The sequence below is a fragment of the Panthera onca genome, chromosome E1 (genome assembly GCF_046562875.1).
Source record: "Panthera onca isolate mPanOnc1 chromosome E1, mPanOnc1 haplotype 2, whole genome shotgun sequence".
Classification (NCBI taxonomy): Eukaryota; Metazoa; Chordata; class Mammalia; order Carnivora; family Felidae; genus Panthera; species Panthera onca.
This window is the reverse complement of record NC_138352.1, coordinates 21,259,865-21,282,381: the sequence shown is the minus strand read 5'-3', so window position 1 is coordinate 21,282,381 and position 22,517 is coordinate 21,259,865.

Genomic DNA, 22,517 nt, shown 5'->3' with positions numbered 1-22,517 from the left:
GACAGTGTGACCTTTCTTGTGGTGAAGGGTGGGTGCGTCCACGGCAGCACAGACCCGCAGACTCGGGTGGGCCCCTTGGGTGCTTGTTAGAGCTCAGGTTCCGGCCAGGGCTGGATTCGCAGGTTCCGGGTGGGACGCAGACCTGTACGCTCATTTTTTTTTTTTTTTAATGTTTATTTTATTTTAGAGCGTAAGTGGGGAAGTGTAGAGAGAGAGAGAGACACAGAATCCAAAACGGGCTCTGCACTGTCAGCACACAGCCTGATGCGAGACTTGAACCCACGAACCACGAGATCATGACCTGAGCCGAAGTCAGACTGAGGGAGCCACCCAGGCACCCTGGACCCCTGTGTTCACAAACAACACGTAGGTGCCTCAGATGCTGGTGGCCTGGGGATCAGGCTGGAGAAAGCGTTCTGTGGGGAAGCAGCGTTTTGATCTGCACAAGTGAAAAGCTGACCCATCCTTTGGTGTGTCTGTTAACAGCGTGCTGTGCACACAGCCGTTGAGGAGAACGAGTGGTGGTGTGAATCCTTTGTGAATTCAGCTTCCCTGGGCGTCTGGGCTCGAGTGTCCCTTTTTCCTACCAGAAGCGGCCACCCAGGGCCAAGTACTCCCCAAGTTTTCAGTAAATCCTAATGCAACGGGTACAGTTTATAGTCAGACACACTCTTGCACATCACTTAGGTTCCACGTGCACATGATACAGGCCTGTCGCGGTTTTTAAATTCACAATACTTGCGTTAAACCTACAAGAAATACGTCAAAGTGCATGAAAAAGGAAAACCTTATACTCCAAAGCGGCCATGGGCTGCATGGTCACCGCCCCCAGGATTCGGATGGTGAAGTGCTGATCCCAGTACCTCAGAATGGGACTGTATTGGCAGAGGGCGTCTTTGCAGAAGTGACTCAGATAAAATGAGGCCGTTAGGGTGGACCCTCGCTCAGTGTGACTGGTGTCCTTAAAGAAGAGGGCGGGGGCACAGAAGACCAGCTCCATGAGAAACTTAACCCCGCTGACACCTTGATCTCGGGCTCGGAGGCTCCAGCCTGGTGAGAAAATGAGCCATGCTGAAGCCCCTGCCCCCGCGCCCCGCCCCCAGTCTGTGTGGCTTTGTGCCAGCAACCTGACCGGCTGGCACCTGGCCGTTCTCCCGTATCCAGTAGAGAAGAAATAGCCACAGGACTGAGTTCCTGTAAACGCCAAGGTGGAATGACTTTCCTAGGAACCTTGTCAAGAAGGTGAGGGGCTTCGCTGAAGGACTGGTCTCATGTGACAAAGAAAATACCAAATGTCTAACATGCCAGACGTGAGAGAAGCTGGTCTGCTTTAGGCCACAGGACATTTGTGTGGGTCACTTTGCAGCAGGCTGGCCCCAGATAAAATGGAGTCTTCGTTCTCCGATGTCACAGGTTAGAGCTGCACGAGGATCCAGAGAGCGAACGGCGGCTTTTGAAGAACCGCATTTGCTGTTCGTTCCAGTGTCAAGTTTAAAGGCTTAGAATCAGGATGTTAGAAGCAGGGATGACGTCAAATCTCGTTTTAAGCGCGAGGGGACAGTCCCAGAGATGCGGCTACTGCCCTTCCTCGTGAACCTAGGTGAGAACGTGGGTCTCCGTGTCCGGTCAAGCCCCTGCGTGACCCGCTGCCGTGGGGTGCTGACCATGACCGTGTGAATCCAACCAAGCCTGGGGGTGCACTGTGGCGGGCGGGCAACCTTTCCAGTTGTGAGTTCGGGGAAATCAGAACGAAGGCTGCCTTTCAACAAAGTATCCCTTGCAGACCTTCAAGTGCTCGTGCTGGGCTCTCCAAGGGAATTCGTATTTTTAGAAACGCTGTTGTTTATTTGAAAAGTAGAAGAATCCTCCCTGTGCAGCATGCACGGAAGTACTTCATGCACCCGGCTATCCGCGAGGCAGCTGGTAACCTGAGGTCCAGGGGGCGAGATTCACTGAACACACACCCATTTGGTCAGTCCACAGTAAAACACCCGAGGGCTGGAGGCTAATGGGAACCCAGTAGAGCGATTTACGTTGTTGTTGTTGTTTATGTAAGCTCTGTGCCCAACGTGGGGCTTGAACCCATGACCCTGAGATCAAGAGTCGTATGCTCTACCCACGGAGCCAGCCAGGTACCCCCCACAGTAGAGTGATTTGGAATTGCAGATGAGTTATTTTAAAGTATCTTTTGGGGCGCCCGGGTGCCTCAGTCCGTTAAGCATCCAACTCTTGATTTCACCTCCCCCACTTGCTGTCTATCTGTCACAAAATAAAGTATAAAAAAGTTAAAATATCTTTTATTGCTTTAAGTCCATAAAAAGACTAAATTTTTGAAGTCATCCACAATCCCTCAACATCTTTTTTTCATATAGTACAATTTAAATCTGCGTGAGCTACTTTTAAAAGAGCAGCCACCCACGCAGAGCATTTTTCATCCACTGAGTTTATACTTTCTACTCACAGTCATGAGTCCCATTACTCTTTAAAAAAAAATTTTTTTATTAACATTTATTTATTTCTTGAGAGTCAGAGACAGAGCACAAGCAGGGGAGATGCAGAGAGAGGGAGACACAGAATCGGAAGCAGGCTCCAGGCTCTGAGCTGTCAGTACAGAGCCCAACATGGGGCTTGAACTCATCAACCGTGAGATCATGACCCGAGCCGAAGTCAGTCGCCCGACCGACCAAGCCACCCAGGCGCCCCAAGAGTCCAGTTATTCTTTTTTTTTTTTTTAATTTTTTTTTTTTCAACGTTTTTTTTTATTTATTTTTGGGACAGAGAGAGACAGAGCATGAACGGGGGAGGGGCAGAGAGAGAGGGAGACACAGAATCGGAAACAGGCTCCAGGCTCCGAGCCATCAGCCCAGAGCCTGACGCGGGGCTCGAACTCACGGACCGCGAGATCGTGACCTGGCTGAAGTCGGACGCTTAACCGACTGCGCCACCCAGGCGCCCCAAGAGTCCCGTTATTCTTAATGATATGGGTGGCTCCTCCTATTTGCTAACGGGATGCAGTTACCCCTTTAGCCAAGCGTTCCTTTTTTTTTTTTTTTTTTTAATTTTTTTTAACATTTATTTATTTTTGAGACAGAGAGAGACAGAGCATGAACGGGGGAGGGTCAGAGAGAGGGAGACACAGAATCTGAAACAGGCTCCAGGCTCTGAGCTGCCAGCACAGAGCCCGACGTGAGGCTCGAACCCACGGACTGCGAGATCATGACCTGAGCCGAAGTCGGCCGTTTAACCGACTGAGCCACCCAGGCGCCCCTAGCCAAGTGTTCCTTAACACCTCCAGAACTCAGGCGGTGATCATTCGTTATTCGTTGCTAAGATGTATTTTAAAGTCTATTGGCTCTTCTTCCACAATTTTACTATATTCTCAGTAAAGGAAATTTGGAATATACACAAAAACTGGAGGGAGTAAGTTAAAGATCACCATTATTCCCAAACCAAGAAACAGCATTGGGATGTATTTACCTTGAATCATCAATATTTAAAATCTCTTAGGGGCACCTGGGTGGCTCAGTCAGGATGAGCATCTGACTTCAGCCCAGGTCGTGATCTCACGGTTCGTGGGTTCGAGCCCCACGTGTTGCTACGGTGACTAGCACAGATGATGCCCGGCTGTTACGTGACTCTTAATTGTTATAGTTTTTTATATTATTGTATATATATTTTGGTGGGGTTTTTTTAAGTTTATTTTTATTTATTTTGAGAGAAAGATAGCAAGTGGGGGAGGGGCGGAGAAAGAGGGAGAGAGAATCCCAAGCAGGCTCCACGCTGTCAGCACAGAGCCTGATGTGGGGCTTGAACCCACGAACTGTGGGATCATGACCTGAGTGGAAATCAGGAGCTGGACACTTAACTGACTGAGCCACCCAGGCACCCCTATTACTGTACATCTGTTGATTGCTGACTTTGGTCAATAATGAAATTAGCCCACTGTTCTCGCCAAGGTTAGGTGGTGGATTAGCCAGAGACAAAATACTTTTCAGGGCAAACTTGAGCTGTCCTGTCCGTGCTCCCCTGACCCTGTCACGCACACGTGCACACGTGCACACACGTAGTCCAGAGCCTCTCCTGCAGGTGCTGGAAGTTGTGCGCTGAGCACACAGCCTGCGAGCTCACCCGGAACCATCACAGTCTTGCTCCTCAGGAACGCGTTGCACCGAAACCAGATCTGGTTTCAACACGGACCGTGCGCGCCGAGCTAACCCTTCGGAGACCTCTTTTCCTGCCCGTGACCTGGGAGTGCTCACAGCACCGCTGGCCCTGGGTCAACGTCACAGTCACGAGAAGCCGAGGAGAACAGCACGTGCCTAACATGCCTCTAGGTGGGGGCTGCCGTTCCTTCTGGCCCTGGTGAGCGTGGGGGTTTGGGCCTTGCTTGACAGACGGTGTCCACAAGTGGGTTGGTTAGAAGCGTGTCCTGCCTTCCCTCCGTCACGGGTCCACTTGAGCCTGCCTTGAAGTGTGTGGTCTCGTGACAGGCCCCTGCCTGTTCTGACCCCCTCCCCGTACTGGCACGCACGTACCTCCTGGACCTGTTTGGTCGTCCTGCCTTAACGAACTGCTCACATCTGCTTGCTTAAATGGCATTCAGATTTAGAGACAAGTTTCTTGGAAAAAAACCCATAAGGCTCGAACCAGAAACTTGAGGCATTTGGTCGACACAAGAACACCAGGGCACGATTATACGGTAAGAGCAGGCGGTGTGACGGGGTCCTTTCTCAAGGACCTGGTGGGCACGGAGGCCTCATGAAGTCCCCTTATCTGTAGTGAAGTAGACGGAGTTTGAGCAGATGTATTAAATGGTGTCAGTGAGTGCTGTGAAGAAGAGAAGTAACAGTTTGAAGAGTGATGGGGAGGACCGGCATTAACTGGTCATGGACGGTCCTTTGGGGGGTGACCATCTGAAACTTGAGAGCGAGCTGTGTGAGTACCTGGGGGGAACCTCCCAGGAAAAGGGCCCTGACCCCGGAGTGTGCTTGGGAAGCAAGAATAGCAAGGGGCCTGGCGTCACAGTAGCTCAGGGAGCCAGGGAGGACGGCAGGTAGAGGCTGGAGAAGAGGCCCGGTGTCACATTCTGTGCACGGCAGGGACTCTGGCTCTACAGTCTACGGAAGGGCTGAGAGCAAGAGCCTGGCCCGACCCATCTGCACAGAGCCCCCCGCTGTAATTGTTGCTTTGGTTCACGTAGGAGTCCGGGTTCTAATGTACCCCCTCATTGCGGGGTGGGGGCGGTCTTAAAAGTCACGCACCCTGTGTACTAATTCAGGAGAACATATCTGGCTGTCTAATCGAAAGAAAACAAATTTTCTTTTTTCCTTTCATGGTGGGAGTTTTAAAAGCCAATCCAAGTGTGGAATAGTTCAGCGGACTTGGTAACGCCCGTCACCAAGCTGCTTTCATTATCGCTGCAGGGCTGATCTGGTTTCAGCTACAGGCACCCACCCCCACCCACCCCAGTGCCCCATGGGTGTGACTCTGGAAGATGCCAGCTCTGTCTTTGCAGAACATAGCCACAGTGCCATCATCACATCCAGAGAAGTCTTGGGCGGGGGGGCGCTGCGTGGCTCAATCAGTTAAGCATCTGACTTCGGCTCGGGTCATGATCTCACGGTCTGTGAGTTCGAGCCCCGCATCGGGCTGTGTGCTGACAGCTCGGAGCCTGGAGCCCGTTTTGAATTCTGTGTCTCCCTCTCTCTCTGCCCCTCCCCCACTCATGCTCTGTCTTTCTCTCTTAAAAATAAACATTAAAAAAATAATTAAAAAACAAACCAAAACAAAGAAGCTTGGGTGTTTTGTTTAATATCAGCAAATAGGCAGTCAGTGAAAAGTCAAGTTTACAATTGGGTGCTTTCCTTGCAAGGGGCCTCGACACCGTTGTCACAGAGGTGCGCTGTGTCCAGGTTGCACATGGACTCTGTGTCCGTGTCTGCACTCAGCCCAGGACACGCGGGATTTCGAGTGGCACGGCCCCCACAAGCCTCCATGCGTTCCCCCTCGGGAGTGGCGGTGTTTGGGCTGGACCACATGGGAAAGGCTGCCCCCCACCCTGCTCTTAGTTGTTTTCTTTGCGCAGCAGGAATAACTGAGCACAAAGCCAAGCGCCACGAGGACAGGGAAGACTAAGGCACAGTGCGTCTGGCGCTCCCACCCCGGCAGGAGCTGGGTGCTTACTGATGGCAAAGCTCAAAGGGACAGCGTGAGCCCGGCAATGACACGCACATCCGAAACGTATTCAGCTCTATGGGGCTCCCGGGTGGCTCGGTTGGTTAAGCGGTGGGGGGAGTGGACTGCACAGAGACGGCCCGGCTGTGTGAGGCACAGAAGCTTGCTCAGAGGCTCCTGGAGGCTTCCTGGGCCCGGGACACCACGGGCCGCCAGCGGAAGGAGGGAGCAGGCATGTTCCTCGCTGGCCGCAGCCATGAGCAGCAGCTGGCCGTTGTCAGTCAAGCTGGGGGCCGCTCTGATGATTCCTGTGCCTGTCAAGGCCCTTTTTAGGGACGCACCCAGGGACACGGTCGTGTAGTCGAGCCATCTGAAGTATTCCTGGGCGGGTCTGCAGTTGGCGGCCCTTCAGCCATTTTCCATGAAGATGATGCCAAAGCTGAACCTTGTGGATGTGTGCGGGCCTTCCGGTCTCAACCAGTCCTACCAAGAGCCCTGGGCTGTGTCCGCTGGGCCGCGAGGTCTCCACGATGGCCTCGAGGCCTTTATGCCAACTGGCTATGGGACGTGTCGCAGACCTTCCAGCAGGTCCTCGTCGTGTGGGGGAGGAAAGGCCCGAGTGGGGACTCCTCTGCAGGTTTGTGGTAAAACCAATACAAGAACCACCTCCCAGCCCTTTCACCCAAGCGTGGCCCTGGGCCAGCAGTGTCGTGGCACCCCGGGGCTTAACTAGAAAACACAGGGTCTCAGCCTCCCCTCCAGAGCTCCTGAATCAAAAACCTGCATTTTCACGAGACCTCCAGGTGATTCGTAACTCACATGAAGGTTTGAGAACCACTGTTCCACGACACGTTGACCTCCGTCCCCTCTAGGCCGCAGAGCCCCCTCATTTCTCCCCAGGAGGAAGAGGGAAAGTAAAAACTAATAAAGTAATTCATCTTCCCCCAACCAGGAAGCCCTCTCTTTAATTAATTTTCCTTCCATCAAACACATAATTTGAAAGAGTCTCTCAAGTAAACAAATTCCATTTTCTGATAATGGTTGGATCGCTCCATTTTTCAAATTTTAATCAAACACATAGATCACTCCCTGTCAGAACTTCTCTGCAACAGAGGATGCCGAGGGTTTCTCTGTTGATGTAATTACAGCAAAAAGCAAAAAGATATGCTGTTTGGTTAGCCTGTGAGGCCTTATCAGGGCTAAATGCAGTATTTCCCCGTGGGCATCTTGGAGAATTGAATTGAAACAAGATTGAGGAACGTTGCCCTCCAGTCGCCCCGGGGCTGATGAGAATAGCTCAAGTAATGAAGTAGGTCTGGGAGAGGCTGAACTTGCCTGTCTCCCGGGCAGCTCAGGCTCTGGTGAGACTGAAAGTGGGGCCACGGAGCCCTGCAGAGGATCACCTTCCTTCCTCAAAAGGGCCTGGCAGTTAGCGTATAATTTAGGCATATCCACAACATAGATCTCACGCATACGCCTCAATAAACCTTACTTTAAAAAGTTCCAATGGCATTTTTGGGAAGCTCAACAAGAAAGATTCTGAAATTAATCTGGAAAAATAAATATGAAAAATAGCTATGGAAAAGCTATACAGGAAAGTACAAGAAGGTGGTAAAAATAATGGCAAAGAGAAGAAAAAGACTTGCCTCCCCAATATTATGACATATTACCAAGCCATCAAATTTTAAAAGTGCAGGGTATAAACCGCATTCACCATATAGATCAAATCACAAGTAGAAATAGGGAAACAGATACATGCTTTTATAAAACTTTGTAACAAACGTGGTATATGGGTGACGATTCCTAACAATTAGTATCAGAACTGAATGAACTTAGTGAAATGAAAAATGTTAGATTCTTAAATGGAATCGATTAAAATGGACGTAGGTAGATTAAGAATTCAGGAATAAAGACTAATAATAAAGGCTCTGGGAGGCAATACCTGTGAGTAGTTAGCTATCCCACTGGAGGTAAGTTTACCCCAGGTGACACGGTGCGTGACCTGCCCACACGCCTAAGGGCGGCAGTGGATGGTCTGCTGTACCACACGGTCACACGCGCTGCAGCCCGGGGGCGGCCAGTTCACAGGCTGGACCGCTCAGCTCGTCCCTTGGGTACTCGAACAGAGGAAGGTAACTAAGCCGGTCAGCTTCGTGCACGCAAGGCAGTGAGCAAAGGGGCCCTGTGGGCAGAGTAGGGGGCAGGCAGACAGAGACAAGCAGGAACCCCAAAGGAGAGACCATTCCTTGAGCAGCCATCTCAAAGCTTTTGGAGTAACAGGTTTTTAAATAAGAAATGCAGCCTCCAACATATGTACCCTTAGCTATTTATAAATTATATGCACATACTACCCATGAATACACCTGTCAATGGTTGCCAGAGGTAACACGTGGGGGAAAAAAAAAAGACAAAAACGGGAAATTTGAAAGGCTGAGATAGCAAATAAATGATATTTTTAGCCTGGGTGATGTGTACATGGGAATTTGTGTTATTATTCTACAAACTGAATGTGTATAGTTGTGTGTATCTTACGTATGTTTGCTCTATTTCCCTATACAAATTTGAAACATATATGCAGCTAAGCAGAGGGGCTGACATTTTCTTCCCCCATTCAAACTGACCCTGGAGACTTCCAGAGTGCTTCAGCGTGCCTGGGGATTCCTGGTTTAGATCTCACCTCCACCTGCTCTTACAGTGCCCACCCTCCCCATCCCACCTTCTTTTTCTGGAGCTTCTGAATGAGCCCCTGTTACTTGCCAGCATAAAAGGCTACCTAAAATGGTAGAGGAAGACTTTGTAAAACATGGTTCTGAAGGCAGAAAGCATAGAGTAAGTCACTGCTAGGCTTGATCAAAAAACGTAAGTAACAGAGTTACCAACACCAGTACATAAGACATGTTTACAAACCCGTTAGGCAATAGAAGATAAACACCCACCGAAAAGCTGAGCAAAGGATATAAAGAGGCAGCTCAGAAAAGGAGAATATCAAATAGTTAACAGCCATTTAAAAAAAGAAAAGCATCACTAGTGATCAAACAATGAAAATTTAACAAGAAGAATTTTTGACAGATTTGACGATTTTGACAAAATGCTAAAAAGAACGTTACTCACTGCGCGTGAGGGAGAAGTGGACTGTCTCGTGGAACTGGTGGGTTATAAAAGTGTGGCAGTCTCTCCGGATGGCAATTTGTCATTCTGATAATATTTTTTAATGTTTATTTATTTTTGAGAGAGAAGGAGACAGAGTGCAAGCGGGGAAGGGGCAGAGAGAGAGAGAGAGGGAGACACAGAATCCCAAGCAGGTTCCAGGCTCCGAGCTGTCAGCACAGAGCCAGAGGCGGGGCTCGAACTCACAAACCACGAGATCATGACCTGAGCCGAAGTAGGATGCTTAACAGACTGAGCCACCCAGGCGCCCCCAGCAATTTGTCATTCTAAAGCAAGCCTGCAATTTCATCTTTATGCATTTACCCACGAAAAGAACCATAGACATGCGCAAAGATCTGTTCATTGCAACATTTTTGTAACAGCAGATAATAGAAATTGTAAACCACAAAAAGCAACCTAGGTGACCCAGCCTAGGGGGAATCTGTAAGGTACCCGGCTACAGGGGATAAACCATCGTACATTCTTAAGGGCAGCACCATGGACCCTTGAAAGGGAATGGTTGACTAATGTTTAATGATATGAAAGATATCCAATATATACTTCACGCAGGTAAGTAAGGGGCAAAAGTTTGATCTCATTTTTTATATAAACCCCCCAAATACATACCAAAGTGATATTAACAATGATGATAGGTTTATGGATTTTTTTTTAAATTTTCTTACTTTTGAGGATCTATTTCCTAAACCCACCTAAACGAACATGTTTTAATTTTGTGATGCCTAGGTGGCTCAGTCGGTTGAGTGACTTCAGCTCAAGTCATGATCTCACAGTCCATGGGTTTGAGCCCTGTGTCGGGCTCCGGGCTAACAGCTCAGATCCTGGAGCCTGCTTTGGATTCTGTGTCTCCCTCTCTCTCTGCCCCGCCCCCACCCCCCCACTCACACTCTGTCTCTCTCTCAAAAATAAATAAACAAAAAAAAAATTACAAAAAAGAGAAAGAGATCTTTAGGAAAAACACCCTAGTATCAGGAAGACAACTAGTTTATCCCTGTGTCAATTTTAAGCAAATAGTTGCTGCTTCCTGTAAGACAATTCTAAGGATTACGAAGCTGTGACCTGGCTCAGATGGTGTGTGTTGATCCACTGATGATGTCTGCTGGGATCATGAGAAGAGGAAGTAGCTCCCTTGACCTAGTACCTCCCGCCATGACACAGAAATGCTGGAGTTTATCAATGTTGTCGTCTGTTTTTGAATTGCTTTCGACTGGGGAGAGACAGGGCCAGAGTCACGTTCCCACTTCCAGCCCCGGGAAAGGTCCAGGAAGGAAACGCTCTTGGTAACACACCGTCACAGACACTCACCCTGCACTTCGTACGTGGAGAAAGACAACCCAGCTGCCTCCCACATGCCACACACGATTTGAGGATGCAGACGACGCCTTTCGTCCCAGTGGATCTCTCCTGTGCTCTGAATCACAGAACCGAAAGAGAGCAGAGCTAAAGGGAATGTAAGGGATCATTTGATCCAACTCCATGTTTTTCTTTTTACAGAAGAGGAAACTGAGGACCATATGTTTAAGACATTTTGACATGTCGAGGATAAACGTTACTTGCCATCAGGACCCTGTTGGAGCAGTAGGACAGCTGGGTGCACCACACTCCGAGCAAGGAAACCCAAACATGGCCACCGACTCATAGTTTCCACAACAATTAAGTGGGGATAATTCCACCTGCTCTGGGATTGCTGGGAGGCTCAGATGAGATAAGGAGCAAATGAGGAAGTTATTGGTAATATACACAAGAGATTACCAAAATCCTTGACATATGAAAGTTCTTAAAATAAAAGAATATTAGCATCTACAGAGAAAAAAGACACAGGCCATGAAAACTATTTATAGTAGAATTACAAATGACCAGAAGTAGAGGAGGTTCAGCCTCACTCATAACAGAGGAAAAACAAGGGAAAACCTCAGGAAGTTACATTTTTCACCTGTAAACCTGGCACAAATTGGGGGCACTTGGGAGGCTCAGTCAGTTGAAAGTCCGACTCTGGATTTCGGCTTAGGTCATGATCCCGGGGTCATGGGATTGAGCCCCAAGTCTGGCTCTGAGCTGAGCGTGGAGCTTGCTTAGGACTCTCCCTCCCCCCACCCCCACCCCACTCTCTCTCTCTCTCTCTCTCTCTCTCTCTCCCTCCCTCTCTCTTTCTCTCTTTCTCTCTGTCTGCCCCTCTGCCACTCGTTCTTTCTCTTAAAAAAATATTTTATATATATATAAACTGGCACAAATTAGAGTGATGATACCCAGAGTTGGCAAAGTGAGGGGAAATAACCCTTACACAGGGAGGAAGGCAGGGGTGCATGTGGGGGCGGGGGTTGTGAATGGATGTGATCCTTTGGGAGACTTGTATAGTGGCATGGTTATATGAACCAAAAGCAATACATTTCAGTAATCCTACTTCTAGAAATGTATCCTACAGCAATAGATAAATGCTCAAAGATAAAGGATATTTGTCACTATATTTGTTAAAAAGGGATTTACTACATTAACTATGGTACATCTACATAGTGGAATTGCATGGCACAATTAAAAATGATGATGCAAAGTTTCTGACATCGTGGGGTGCCTGGGTGGCTCAGCTGGTTAAGCATCCAACTTGCAATTTCGGCTCAGGTCATGATCTCACGGTTCATGGGTTTGAGTCCTGCGTTGGGTTTTGTGCTGACAGTGCAGAGCCTGCTTGGGATTCTTTCTCTCCCTCTCTCTCTGCCCTTCCCCTACTCACTCTTTCTCTCAAAATAAATAAATAAACTAAAAAAAATATATTATTATATATAATATTATACATATATAATATTTAATGTATACATTAAAGTTTCTGACATTGGGGCGCCTGGGTGGCTCAGTTGGTTGAACATTGGACTCTTGATTTCGGCTCAGGTCATGATCTCACGGTTTGTGGGATTGAGCTCTGTGGTGGGCTCCATACTGAGGGTGCAGCCTGCATGGGATTCTGTCCCCCCCTCTCCCTCTGCCCCTCCCTCACGTTCGTGTGCTGTCTCTCAAAAAATAAAAATAAATTTTAAAAAATTAAACTTCCTGACCTGGAAGGATGTCCACAATAACATCATGTAAATGCAAAGTTGATTACAAATACATTTTTGCACAGTATCATTTGATTTTTCAGTAAGTATGTGCTGCTTTAGTAGAAAATATGTACAATCTCCCCTTTTTATTTTGAAAAGACAAATATGGATAGGCATATAAAAATACTTGGAAGTAATATATAATACTAGCAGTTATTAGTCTCAGTGGGGGAAATTATGATTTATCTTCATTATCTTATATTTTCTTATAAAATAAAGATTTTTATATGAATGTTAATTTTATTATCAGAAAAAAATATTGACGAAAGGAACATTTTCCCACAAGGTCTGGTTGCTACATCATTTCTAAATGTACTCTTCACTCATTATAACTCTGTTTCCTGAGAACCCCTGAATCTGCTTTTCTAGAATGAAGTATTTCACTGGAGAGATGGTCTGTATCCCAGAGGACTCATGTTTCTGGCTGGAGCCCCTTATAGAAGGACAATCCCATTTTTACACCTAAGAAAATTCACAATAATTCCTATCTAATAGCCAGTTGAGCTCAGATTTCCTCAGCTTGTCTCCAAATGCCATTTCAAATTGTTCCAGACTGTTCTTTCTTCCCTCTCTCCCCACCTTCATTTCTTTTTTTCAGTCTAGGATCCCACCAAGGTTCATGTATTGGATCTGGTTCTATCTCTGTGGTCTCTTTTAACCTCAAGCAGATTTTTTTTTTAAAATAACAATTATAGACTTGGGACGTGCCTGGGTGGCTCAGTTGGTTGAGTGCCAGACTCTTGATTTCAGCTCAGGTCATGATCCCAGGGTGGTGGGATTGAGGCCCATGTCAGGCTCCGAGCTGATTGTGCAGACCCTGCTGGGGATTCTCTCTCTCTGCCCCTCCCATGTTGGCTCTCTCTCTCTCTCTCTCTCAAAATGAATAAATAAACTTTTAAAAAAGTAATGACACATTTTGAAGTCTTGGCCAGTTTTTTTCTTGTGGAATGTCCCACATTCTGGATTTGACTGGTGATTTCTTCTTCACGGGGTCACTCCTCTGTTCCTCGCTCTACTTTCTGGAGGCATGACGCTGTGTCCAGAGGCCTGGTCAGGTTCAGGTTAGACATCCCGGCAGGGCTGTCTCAAGGAGGATATCCTGCACCACCCGTGGGAGGATGTCAGGTTGTGGTGCCCCGTTTCATCGCCCAGTTAGGGTGGTAAATATCCTTCTCCCTAACGCTTTGACCCAGTGGTTTTAGTGTCATTAATGATCCCTGTTCTGACCAATTACAACGGAGGTAGCAAAATGATACTGCTCATTTTCTCATTCTGTCTGGTCTGCTAGTGGCATTCTTCTGGGAGGAAGAATCCCCTCACTCCTCAACCTGGTCTTGTCTTACTTCAGGACTCACTGACTATCTCCTATACAATCTGTTGATATTCAAACGCAGTCAGTACTCTACCAGACACTCCAACTGATTCACACTAACAGCTCCAATTCAAATGAACATTCCTGGGTTCTTCTCGCCTTCTTTTATTTTACACTTGTGCCGTTTTTCTCATAGAGAGTGAAATCTTGGTTCCCCATGCAATGCTTGTTTTTTATGAAAATTTTGTTATTTGCATTATCCAAAAACATCTAAATTGTTCCATATTCTAACCCGGTGTTACAACTTGCAATAAACCTATGGAGAAGCCTGTTGGTTGTTTTTATGCTTTGAACACATCTCCCTAAGAATATCCAGAGTATTTTTCAGAATTGATAGGAATGAAGTCTTTTCTGTGTGTGGGTATGTTATGAATTTGATACACTTTAGGTTTATTCGTTTTGTTCGTGTTCAATTTTGGGAATGGTTTTTTTTTTTCCTTCCTTTTTAAAAAAAATATTTTTTCTGAATACATAAACCACTGACGTGGTTCAAGAGTCAAAAACCACATTAGAAGGCAAAGCTCTCATGACCCTATTCCCCCTCAAAAGTAGCCATTTTTATTGGTTCCTGGTGGATCCTCTTTTTTTTTTTTTTTTTTTTTTTTTTTTTTGCGTAATCAGCATCTTTGTGATGCTGAATCATCCTCCTCGATAAGCATCCCATAGATAAATCCTTGGTCTACTTTCAATCTTTTACTGTTATCAACAGTTCACAATAAATAATCTGATGCTTAGATGGTTTGCTATTTGTGGACTCCTATCTTCGGGGTGGATTCTTAGCTGTGGTTCTGCTGGGCCAAAGAGAAACTGCATATTCAATGCAGTGAATGTGTAAAAATTCTCCTCCATAGCAAGTGCACGCTTTTTCACTCTCCAGAAAAGCACGAGAGTGCGTGTTTTATCACAGCTCCTCAAGAGACTCTGTTGTCCAGCATTTTGATTTTCTCCACTCCCACTGACGAGAAAGTGAAATTTCAATATAGGCTTCTCTTAAAATAAGGATGGGCGTTTTTTTCCTATCTTTAAATGCCACCTGTGTATCTTTCTCTGTGCATTGTCCCCTTGTTTGTTTGTTATTTGTTTCTGAGGGTTTTGTTTTTCTTCTCAACTTGAAGAAATTTTTGATATATTAAGGAGGTTATAGCCCTTTGCCATTTAAATTTCAAATATTTTCTTACAGTTTGTCACTTTCTCCTTTTAAAAAAAATGTTCATTATTGAGAGAGAGAGAGAGAGAGCGAGAGAGAGAGCACGAGCTGTCAGCACAGAGCCCGACATTGGGCTTGAACCCATGAACTGTGAGGTCAAAACCTAAGCCAAAGTCAGATGCTGAACCGACTGAGCCACCCAGGCGCCCCTATTTTTCCTTTTTTTTTTTTTTTATTGTTTATTTGTCATTTGTCTTTTGACTCTGCTAACTTTTTGTCTTTTGACTTGTGAGGTGTTTTGTTTTTTTGGTTTTTTTCAAGAAGGCCCCATGCCCAGCATGGAGCCCAATGTGGGGCTTAAACTTACGACCATAAGATCAAGACCTGAGCTTAGATCAAGAGTTAGACACTCAACTGACTGAGCCACCCAGATGCTCTTTGACTTGTGAAGTTTTAATTATTATGATGCTGAATTTCTGGTTGTTGGTTTGGTTTTTTTTTTTCTATTTTACCGCTCTGAATTTTAAGGCGTGGTAGGCCTTCCCCATTTCCAGAGTATAAAGGATTCCACTCATGTTTTCTTAGTGCTTGCTTCATTTCTTTACATGTGGATCTGATACATTTGTTATTTTATCTGGTGTGTGCTATGGGGTATGGATCCAAATTTATCTTTTCCCAAATGGCCATCCAGTTGTCCCTCCAACGCTCATTAGAGAGACTCTGTCTTTGCTCCACTGACTTGAAATGTCGCCTTCATCCTAAACCACATTTTCATATATATGTGGGCCTTTCTCTGGCCTTTCTACTATGTTTCTGTGGTCTGTCTGCCTCTTCAGGCACCAGGAAACAGTTTTCTATTTTTTTTTAAGTTTATTTTTATTTATTTTGAAAGAGAGAGAGTGTGAGCAGGGGAGGGGCAGAAAGAGAGGGAGACAGAATCCCAAGCAGGCTCCATCCACAATGTAGGTACAGACAGAGCCTGCTGTGGGGCTCAAACCCACGAACCGCACCATCATGACCTGAGCCGAAATCAAGAGTCAGATGCTTAACCAGCTGAGCCACCCAGACACCACAGGAAGACAATTTTCTTTTTCTTTCTTTCTTTTTTTTTAAGTTTATTTATTTTCAGAGAGACAGAGACAGTGTGAGTGGGAGAGGGGCAGAGAGAGAGACAGAGAGAGAAAGAGAGAGAGAGAGAGAGAGAGAGAATCCCAAGAGGTTCCCCACTGCCAACACAGAGCCTGATGTGGGGCTTGAACTCACGAACGGTTAGATTATGACCTGAGCCCAAATCAAGAGTCAGACGTTTAACCGGCTGAGCCGCCCAGGCACCCCAGAATGACACTTTTCAATATGTAGACTTTATGGTGTATGCTTTGGTTTCTGGGGGAATGTCCTGCCTGTGGCTTCTTTTCTCAGGGTTTTCTCTACTGTGCACATAAGGAATCTAGAATTAACTATCCTGCTCCAGAAAAGAAAAAAATGTTGCTATTTTTATTGGGAAGGCAATGAACTTCTATAATAACTTGGCCATAATCGGCATCTTTGTGATGTTGCATCATCCCATCCGGTAGCAAGGAAAATCTATTTGTGTGTCTTTCACTACTATGGTGAGGCTTTGGCGCATATCGCATTAAGTTTACGCGTTAGCGTTTTCTTTTGTCTTTTGCCACGGAGCCTTTTCTGCAATATGAGGTCAGGTCTTCCAATTGCTTATGGCAAGGTTTTGTTTTTCTTTTTTTTTTTTTTTTAACAGCTCCCCAGGTGACTCTAAGGTACGGCTAAACTTGAAAACCACAATTTAAAGTGAAAAAATTCAGTGTTATCCTTCGATTTAAAGGCTATGCCTTAAATCTTCACCAACTGCCGCTGCCCAAACCAGCCACCACTTTTTCTCCCTGGCATCCCATCGGTAAGCTCTCGGTGGTCTTTGAATTTTGCCTTCCATGCCTGACATGCAGCCCGTGGCCCAGTTGACTTGCTTCCCTCTCTACGGCATTGTTCTGACCCCTGCGTTACTCTCTATTCCTATCCCCAAATCCCCTGGCAAGGCCCTGGGCCATGCCTGTGCCTTCCGCTGGAATGCCCGTCTTCTCCCCATCAGCTCAAGACATTCTTCCCGGCTTCAGTCATGCTCCGTGCTCCCAACCACAAGGGCCCATCAATCACCTGAATCTAGAGCACGCTTGTGACAGCAGCACAGCAGGTATGGGGCTCATCATCCCCTCTTGGCCGGCCGGGCCACTTCCAATCCTGCCCTGGCTGGCTTGCTTGCTCATCTCTGTGCTCTGTGGGTTCTTTCCTTATGCTTTCCGGGGTGGGAGTTATCTCCTGATCTGCTCACATTTTAACACCTCCCGCCCTTCACTTATAGATTCAGGTTTGACCTTTTCAAGCAGTTTGCTCTGGTTCACTTCACAACCTCCTCCTGGCTCAGGTCCTAACTCCCCAACCATCCATGTCCCTGAACTCCTCCCACGTGCACAGTGAGGCAGTTCGGAGCGCGGATTTGGCTTCAAACCCAGCAGCATTATAGTCCCGGGTGTTCATTTACGAGGCTTTGAACTTAGCTGTACATTTGGAGATTTTCCTACCAGAAAGCTAGGAAGAGTGGGTGTTGGCCGAATTAGATTTAAGAACAGTTATGGGCCCCCCGCTCCCCCACTTGAATTTCAACTTGGGGCTCTGGGCATGGGCTCAGGACCCCCATCCTTCCCTCCAAGTGCCAGGACCGGCCTTGGCTCAGCATGACCGAGTGCCTTGCTTGAAGTGACACCTAATCCCCACCACAGCGGGACACGGAGAAAGCACTTGATCTAGGAGGCATCTGCTCTAAACGCTGACTTCATGCTCTGGCAGAGAGTGGCCTCGATGGCACTGCACCGTGAAGCTAGAGCCCCGGGTCCCCTTGCACGGCGGGCATCAAACAGCAGCAGAAGACAAGGGCTCGGGAGGAGACGGCCAGGCTCGGGGAAGGGGAGTCCAGCCGCCCTCATTACTGCCTCCCAAGCATTCTTGAGACACAATGCACTTGGTTTCTAACTCATCCAGGAATAAATGTGGCTCTCTGCCCTGGCTGAGGGGATTAGCTCTAGCCGAGTGAGTGCTGAAGGAACAAGGGTTCCTCCTGTTCCCAAAAAGCCGGCTAATAATATACTAATGAGTCATCTGATTCCCCCCTTCCCCGATCAGAGGAGAGACTCCATGCCTGCAGACCATTAGCTTAGCCCCTGAAAGCCGCTCCCTTCATGCGGGGAGAGGTTCTCCCCTTTAAGATTTCTCTCTCTTTGGATGGACATCTTTCAAGAGAATATTCATATTATATATGTCCTTTTCCCCCTCATCTCAATAAACAAATGTTCAATATGATCTACTCAGGGTCCTCAAGAAAACCAGCCTTGCTGTACTAACTACTTGGAAGCCTTCAGATACAGGGGAGAGTGTAAACGTCTACCATGTGCCAACACATGGCACGGCCTGTCTGATAGTTTGAGATCCTACTGAATGGACACACGTAGCCTGTGAGGCAGCTGCCTCATCCCCATTTTACGGATGAGGACACAGAGGCTCAGAGAAGTGAGGCCCAAGGCCTGCACTTTACAAGGTGACCTGTTACGACCGTAGCCTGCCGACGTCACATATGCACACACGTGACTCTTCCCTCTCCTAAAGACGCTTTTCCAGAGTGCCAGATCTTTTAATTCTTAATGTCTAGAGTTTTTCATAATTTTTTTTATTTAAACAGATTTTATTTTCATTTTATTTATTTTTAGAGAAAGAGCACAAGTGGGAGAGAGGGGCAGAGGGAGAGAGAGAGAATCCCAAGCAGGCTCCATGCCTAGCACAGGCTGGGACCATGACCTGAGCCAAAATCAAGTCAGACGCTCAACCAACTGAGCCACCCGGGTGCCTCTCTAATGTCTAATTTTTAACCTGTTTTCTGCACTGGCACTGTTTTCTGTGCTGTCAGTTCTGCCTTCCTGGGAGCTCCTCCTGGAGAGCTGAGTCCATCCTGGACTCGAGTCCTCTTCCTTATGGCCTTGGGCAAGCCCCCCACCCCCTCATTCCATGTCCTCACATGCAGAGGGGCTTGTTTAGCAAATGGCCTGTCCAGTCTTTCAGCTGACGCTTCAGATCCTATGACCACAAACGTGATGGGGAGAAGGGAGAAAGGCTGGGTGATTCTGGAAAAGCTGGGGTTGGCGGCCACTGACATTTCAGAGCGGGTGCTGAGCTTGGCCACGTGATGGGCACTCGAAGGAATCCTGCACAGAACATGGCCCCTCGGTTTCCAGAGGTGGGTACGGACATGGTCGGACAGAGAGATGAGTACATGGGTGGCTACAAAAAGGAAACCCTGAAGTCCCATGAAGTCCCTCCCAGGCACCGTGGGTGCTTGAGAAGGAATAGCATGGCCCACCCTGCCCGCCCACCACCCAGAGGCGCCAGGCCCCTGTCACAGGTGCTCAGCACCCCCAAGCTTCCTAACATCCCTGGTCTCACAGGGGATGGTCCTAATCCTAATCCGGCCTCCCGAGATGCCCAGCAGATATCAAAGGGTGTCACCGAATAGGCAGGACGAGCCCCAAGGAGACCACAGACCTTCGGGGCATGCCCAGAGACTGGGAGGCCAGTGTTCTCTCCCCGGAGGAAGTGGGGCTCTAGGGACGGGGGTCCCAGTCCAAACTGGAGGAGAAGGGGCAGTGAAACCCAGCCGTCCCAGCTGGCTGGTGCAGCAGGCAGGGGGGTTAGCAGCTCTCTGGTGTGGCAGCCATTTTCAAATGTATTGCTATGATCTGAAATTGCCCAAATCTTGAAAACAACGACTCATCATGTAGAATAGAAACCACTCAGCGTAAGCCTGCATTTGCCATTTCCTCTGAATCTTCCTGATGTGACCCATACAGGGACCAGCATACAGTGGGTGTTTAATTATTGTCCCTTCATCACGGGGACTGTGGCCCAGCTCCCCCTTCCCTACTGCATGCCTCTCTGCACAGCCTCTTGTCTGGGCTCAGGATGGGAGGGTCGTTAGGTGGCAGTTCCTGTTCTCAAGTGGGAACACCCAGTTCTGGCTACAATTAACCACAGGATGCCCACCTGGCCACCCTCCCAAGGGTTTGGCCAGGGGGGGGAAAATGTGGGTGGGGTGAAGGAACAAACAAACAAAAATAGAAGGAGAATGGGTGAAAGTTTCAAATATACCCTTACTCTTTTTTTCTTTTAAAGTTTATTTATTTTGAGGTGAGGGGGGGCGGGGGACGGTCAGAGAGAGAATCCCAAGAAGGCTTCTTACTGTCAGCACAGAGCCCGACGTGGGGCTCAAACTCACAAACCATGAGATCAGGACCTGAGCCGAAGTCAAGAGTCGGACGCTCAACCAACTGAGCCGTCCAGGTGCCCCAAATACACCCTTACTCTTGTCCCGAGGTTTTATTTTTCCAATCTCAATTTGGAAACACCCGCATGTGTCAGACAGCCCCCTGCGCCCCCCCTCTCTGCAGGCCCCACTGCTCCCCCATGCCCCCCACCCAGGCCAGCAGCTGGTCCTCCCCGATTAGTAATATATCTTAATAACAGCGGGTCCTTAAGCAGCTGTTGCTGAGAATACTGGGGCCAGAATAGCTCCCTGGAATTCATGTACTTGGTGGTCCTACTGGGGTTTCAAAAAGGATTAAGTTAAAAATGATCCTAATAAGGCAGAAAGTTACACGGTGAAAGCAGCAGGGGGGAGGTGACGGAGGAGTTACTATTATGGGTGTTGTTGTTGGTATTGTTCCCGGCACAAACTCTACCATCGCACAGCCTTGTCCCAGCCCTGTGTTGTGACAAAAGTCTTGCTCACAATTCCCAGAGGATTTAAGTTTTCGTCCCCTTTGCCACGCGGTGGGATGGGCTGCACTCTGGCCTCAGGGCCCGGCTCGCCCTGACCGCCAAGCGCCAGCCGCCTGTGGACCAGGCCCTCTGCAGCCAGACGGCCACTTACATCCCCACGGGTGAGGCCGTGCCAGCCCCAAGCTCAGAGAAAGGCATCTCAAACTTCCAACCTCCACAGCTGGAAAATGGTGACGGATCCCGCTCATTTCTATATATACCTGTCCCTTGGCAACGACCAAAAAAAACGTGAGGAAGGAGCTGGTTCTCGGCCTGTGGTGTCGGTCATTCTCTTTCCAAATATAGAGAAGGGCTGAGCCGTGGGCTTGGCGGGGGGCCTATAAAAGCCCAGGAGGCAGCAGCCCCTCTGTAGCTCCCTCTCTCCCCGGGCGGAGGTAAGTCACAGCGCCCCTCTTGGGGGCCCTTTTCAACTCTGCGTCCCCGGGGGACACCGACTCCGAGTGGCTGGGCGCTGGTGCGGGCCCTGCCTGGCTTTGGTAAGAAATCAGTTAGATGTGGAGCTGGATCTCTCTGGGCCAAGTGGCCATCCGCCTCTGCCTCCAGCAAGCCACCGAAGCAGGGGGCCTTCAGGCCCTCCTTCCACCTCCGCTCTCTCCCCTTGACCTCGTCGTCGAGCGCCCTCTTGGGCAGGAACCCGCTGCACACGCCGTGGACCGTGGCCTGTCCGTCATGGCTCGCTGTACTCCCCTGGCGTCTCTGATCCGTGCAGACGGCCGGCGGGACGCAGCGCCTTCCCTGCCCTCACCTGGCCCACCTGGGCTGTGTGTCTGTCCGGTGCCCTGTCCCCTCAAGCCCACGCCGGCTGTGCGGCCGGGAGCCAATGTCAGGGAATCTTCTCTGCTCATCGAAGTCTAGGAGACCTGCCCCTGCGGGAACGAGAAGCTTCCTAACAGGGATTACGACCTTCCTGCCCAGTTCTGAATGGCAGGCCCTGCTGATAGCAGCCAGATTTGGGGGCAGCCTGGGTTTTTACTGCCTTAATGGCTTGCTTGTGGGTCACGTCCCACCTGCTCCTCCAGCTGCCTCTGGGCCAAGGCCCTTCCTAAGTCATTTGTCTGTTAGTCTTACTTAGTTATCCCACAGAGAGCCGTTTCTAAGCTGAACCGGATGCTCCCACGTGCCCTGACTTTGCCTTTTGCGTATTTATTGCAGGTCAGGTTTTCCACGGCTGCTGCATCCTGCTGCCTTCCTGTGGGTGTGACTCTCCAGGTAAGAAAGGTCCAGTCCCTCTGCGGTTGGAAGGCTCCAGGTAATTCAAGGTTACCAGTTTCTCCTGCCTCCCAGTGGCCTTGAGGGCTCAGAGCCAAGAGGGCTCAGACAAGCACAATTTAGGCTGGAGAGGAAACTTCCAGACGGATGCTGGCATCTGACGCCACTTGTAGTCTTAGCAACCGAAGGAAGCAGAGGCTTCCTTGTGTGAGGAGAGAGCACCTTGAATCCAAACGCCCCCAAATTCCTTAGCGATCTGCCACTTAGCACCCTGCCTTTGAAGAATGGCGTTTATTTGTCAAGTTTCCCTCGGCACCACCGGGGCTTCGCAGAAGAGGAAAGTGAGGTGCAGAGAGCTGCACTCGGCCCTGGGGCCCCTTCCCATCCAAGCCTCAACTAGTCAGGAGCCTGGATTTCCTGTGCTCTGTGCATTTTGTGCAGAGAACCCACTGGGCAAATATGTGCA